Below are 5,104 nucleotides of genomic sequence, written 5' to 3' on the forward strand. Positions count from 1 at the left end.
TGAGGAGATGGAAAAAACGCCTTGAGGGCAAGAGCAGAGAACTTGAAGTTCTCCCGTGTAATCTTGATCTATTATTCCAGGGTGAACAATAAGTCCCTTTAAGGTTAAGGAGGATCGACCCAAAATAAGGCCAACACCTCCCATGGGTAAGGGGCTTTTGTAGTCAGTGGGGACAGGTTGCACACCCATCAGTGGCATTAATATGAATTGGGTGGTGGAACGGAGGTCTACTCCTGCTGAGCCTTTTGTAGCTCTGTGAACCGTGGTGTCCGTTTGTTGTGAGCTGGAGTCCCATATGTTTTGGGACCCTGAGACTTGGGTCCCAGATACCCAATTTTTGGAGTGTTTTCACCCCCCTTCTGCCTGGGGAGGCCCAGGCTGAATAAGCCTGCCTCTGATATCTTTAACTGAGCGACACTCACTAGCCCAATTATAGCCTTTCCCACACTTAGTACACAGTCCTGGTGCTCTCTTCTTTGTGAAGGCCTGACACTCCTTTTTCAGATGTCCTGGTTTGCCACAGTTATAGCAGACCCTGAGATCACCTGTACTTGAGCACTTTTGGCCCTGTAGGATAGCAGCCGTGAGTCCGGCATTAGTAAGTGGGCCTCCAAGTTCTCGGCAAACTCTCAGCCAGTACTGTAATCCTTTCCTCTTCCTAGGTGTGATAGCTGCTCTGCATTCCTGTGTGGCTTGCTCATAGACCAACTGTTCCACTAAAGGCATTGACTGTTTAGGGTCTCCAAAGATCCTGCTTGCTGCCTCTTTCATCCTAGTCACGAAGTCTGAGAATGGCTCCTGGGGGCCTTGTATAATTCTTGTTAAGTGTCCCCCAGACTCTCCCTTCTTGGAAAGTGCCTTCCACGCCTTAACGGCGGCAGCGGAGATTTGAGCGTATGCCCCGCAGTTATAATTTATTTAATTATTGGCATACTGCCCTTGTCCTGTTAGCAGATCAAGTGTCCAATCTCTCTGATCACCTTCAGCAATGGCATTGACTCTGGCCTGTGCCTGAGAGGCGTCATACCACAAGGCTTTCCATTCCATATATTGTCCCATATTAGGGAGCGCAGCCTTCACTGTTGTCTGCCAGTCTCCTGGAGTCATGGCCAGAGTGGCAAGCCTCTCGACTTGAGCAATAGTAAAATTGGCACTAACTCCGTAGTTATGGACTGACTCGGCAAGTTCCTTAATTTGAACATATTCTACTGGTGCGTGAACACGGCCTCCATCAGCGGCCCCAAACACCGGAAATGCCTGCTGTATCTTTTTCTGTTCCTCTTTAGTGAGGAAGGATTCTGAGTGAAATCTCTCCATATAAGATGGAGGGGCACTGGGGCTTATAGGCCGGGAAACCGCATGGTTTCCACCTCCCACTTTCTTCTGTTTACCCAAGCTGTTAGCTCGTTGTTCATCTGGGTAGTATCCTTCTTCATCATAGTGAGCTACCTCATGTTGTAAATCCTCTTCCTCAGAGGAGCTAAGCTCATCTGTCTCTGAACTATCAAGCTCTAAAGCCTCTAACTCCTTTACCAGATAAAGGCTTCTCCTTTTCAAAACTTTCTTCACCTTTCTCTGTTTCTAACCCGGGGCATTCTTTCCCCAAACTCTCGCTCCCTCAGATCTGAAGTCTTTGGAAGGGTCATTTTTCTTATTTATATGAATACACTGTAGCTGTCTTTAGACACACTAGAAGAGGGCATTGGATCCCATTACAGATGGTTGTGAGCATGCTGTCTTGTAACTCCCCTAGCAGTCTCTGTCCTGCTATTACAGTTGGGCAGCTCCCATCTTCTAGGCACGACCTCTGACATTGCCTAGCACCAGCCACAAAATCAAAAACCAAAAGAAAAAGCATGAAGGCTGCTAAAACTATAACAAAACTTCCACCGCATCTTCTAGCGTGGGAGAGAAGTGAAACAGATCAAGACCAAACATATCTTTCAGAGCTTACCTTAAAACACTGCAGTTCTGGATTCTCTCTGCAGATGGAGGACCCCTCCTCGGCGCCTGGCAATGGTGTGGTATTTTCTTCTGGATTTCAGCACCAGAGGTCCCACGCTATCTCGCCAGCAAGAACATGCGGGGACACACGAATCCTTGTGCAGCAAAATGTTTTTATTGTATCTTAAAGAGAGGGCCCGGGGCGCCGGCATGGTGCGGCTTATATACACCCTACCATGGCGCATCAACACCTTATTGGTCGCTTACCCATGATCTCATAGGCACGCCCCGGAGTGAGCAAAGACCTGGCACGAAGGCACTCTTGCACATGCGCACACAGTTAACTTCCTGAAAGGAAGTCGGCTGGCGCGGCGGAGGCCAGCACCATCTTGTAATGGCAAAAGCTATCCCGACTTGCCACGTGCGGCACAGTGGAAGCCAGCGCCATCTTATGGTGGTGAATGTTATTGCGGCTCTCCACACTTCCCTGACTTTTTACAAAGGCTTACCTCAGCTGTGGAAAGGAGTGTATCTGATTCAGCAGCAAGAAAGGTGATAATTGAGTCTTTAGCCTTTGAAAATGCAAATACCGAATGTAGGGAAGTATTCAGACCACAGAAGGCGAGGTCCGCACCAATAGATGAGTGGATTAGATATACAGCTATTGTTGGATCTTGTTGACCTGATACGACTGTGATAGTAGAAGCTGCAACTGGGCAGCTAGAGATGACCCAAGATTTCAAATATTTTAATTGTGGTGAGCAGGGTCATCTCAGATATTACTGCAAGGAAAACCAAAGTAATACCAAAAGGGGGACTATGCCTCCTGGAATGTGTCAAAGATGTGACAGAGGTGGACATTTGACTAAGGAATGTAGAGCAATAACAGACAGATGGGGCCGCATCCTGCCAAAAAACTCCCAGGTGGGCCTTTCGCAGGCCCCAATGCCAGGCAGGGAGAATTCTCTTCCTCAGAACAATTAAATGGCACAATTTCAAAAATAGATGTTCTGGGACCAGAGGAGGCTGAGGGACAATTCCAAAAGCCTCAAAGGGAGCGAAAAACAAATATTTTGTCAAACGTCTATAGAGGACCAAAGGCCAAAACTAAACATACTGGTAAACAATATTGAAATTGAAGGTATGGTTGACACTGGAGAAGATTTTACCATCATTTCTCCAAAATCTTCGCCCACTAGTTGGCCACTTCAAGGAGTGGATATGCAGTTTCAAGGTGTTGGCACTTTGTCACAAATAAAACAAAGCACCAGGTGGCTTAAATATATAGGACCAAAAGGTCAGGTAGGAAAATTAAGGCCATACGTGGCTGATATATCCATTAACTTATGGGGAAGAGATCTACTACAGCAGTGGAAAACTCAAATTAATATCCCCTCAGTTTCAGGGTCTGGCCCTGAAATTCATCATGCTCCTAATAAAAACTTTAAATCAGTCAGGGAATGTTAACAAGGACAGTTAGAGACTGTCCAAGCTGTCCATAAGCAAGATACAGCAGAGGCTGAAAATTTAGTGCTACCCCAAGGATCCACTGCTGTTAAGACAACAACAGCCTTGCCACTAAGGAGGCTGACTGACCAACCCATCTGGATTGATCAGTGGTCTATGACAAAAGAAAAACTACAGGCATTAGGACAGCTAGTCCAGGAGCAGCTGAAGGCTCAGCATATAGAGGAGTCCACCAGCCCGTGGAATTCTCCAGTATTTGTCATTAAAAAAAGGTCTGGCAAATGGAGGGTGTTGACAGATCTCAGAGCAATTAATAAGATTATTCAGTTGATGGGTTCCCTGCAGCCTGGGATCCCACTGCCTTCTTTGTTGCCTAAGAAGTGACCTATTATAGTGATTGACTTAAAAGATTGTTTTTTCACTATTCCTCTACATGAATGCGATAAGGAAAGGTTTGCCTTTTCAGTGCCTACCCTCAATAGAGGTCGCCCCATAAAAAGATATCAATGGAAAGTCCTGCCACAAGGAATGTTGAGTAGCCCTACCTTGTGTCAATATTTTGTACAGCAGCCATTGGAGATGATTCGCAAACAATTTCCCCAATCTATTATTTATCATTACATGGATGACATTTTATTGTCTGATTCAGATATAAATATCCTGGAAGAATGTTTGATGAAGTGAAAAAAACCTTACCATACTGGGGATTACGAATCGCCCCTGAAAAAATATAAAGAGGGGATTCTATTAATTATCTAGGGTATAAAATAAGTCTACAAAGGATTAGGCCACAAAAGGTGCAAATCAAAAGAAATCAATTAAGGACACTTAAAGATTTTCAGAAACTACTGGGAGATATTAACTGGTTGAGGCCTGTGTTTGGCTTGACCACTCGAGAGTTGAGCAATTTATTTCAAACATTACAAGGCGATAAAGATTTAAGTAGCCCAAGGAAACTATCAGCTGAGGCTAGAAAGGAAATTGCAGGACACTCACCTAGATCGTATTGATCCAAAGATGGCCTGCATATTAGTCATCTTACCCTCTACTCATTCCCCTACAGGAATTCTCATGTAGAGGGAAGATTATATCTTAGAATGGATATTTTTAGCACATAAACAGAGTAAGAAACTGAAAACCTACATTGAGAAGGTCTCTGAATTGATATGTAAAGGAAAAGTGAGACTTCGACATTTAGTTGGAATGGATCTGGCTGAAATTGTGGTACTTTTTACTAACGCAGAAATTGCCTCTTTGTGGGTACAAAATGAACATTGGCAAAGAGCATGCAGTAACTTCTTAGGAGAGATTAACAACAGATACCCTAAAAGCAAGTGACTTCAGTTCATAAAACAAACTAACTGGATCCTCCCTCGTATAATAAAGAGAACTCCAATATCTGGAGCCCCTACATTTTACACTAATGCCAGTAAGTCAGGAAAGGCAGGATATAAATCAGAAAATGTAAGCAAGGTGACTGAGAGTCCCTATAAGTCAGTTCAAAAATCTAAATTGTATGCTATACTCATGGTTTTGTCAGATTTTCAAGAGCCTCTTAATATAGTAATTGACTCTCAATATGCAGAAAGGGTTGTTTTACACATAGAGACTGCTGAACTTATTCAGGATTATTCTGAATTGACATCACTATTTATTCAGCTACAACAAAAGATCAGAAATAGGAGTTACCCCC

General features: G+C 44.2%; 1 pseudogene; it reads right to left on the reverse strand.

The window, feature by feature from the left end:
- Positions 1–348: 348 nt before the first annotated feature.
- On the reverse strand, positions 349–2,392 carry LOC134481612 (igE-binding protein-like; annotated as a pseudogene).
- Positions 2,393–5,104: the final 2,712 nt, after the last annotated feature.

Source organism: Rattus norvegicus, chromosome 13, assembly GCF_036323735.1.
Source record: "Rattus norvegicus strain BN/NHsdMcwi chromosome 13, GRCr8, whole genome shotgun sequence".
NCBI classification, from domain to species: domain Eukaryota; kingdom Metazoa; phylum Chordata; class Mammalia; order Rodentia; family Muridae; genus Rattus; species Rattus norvegicus.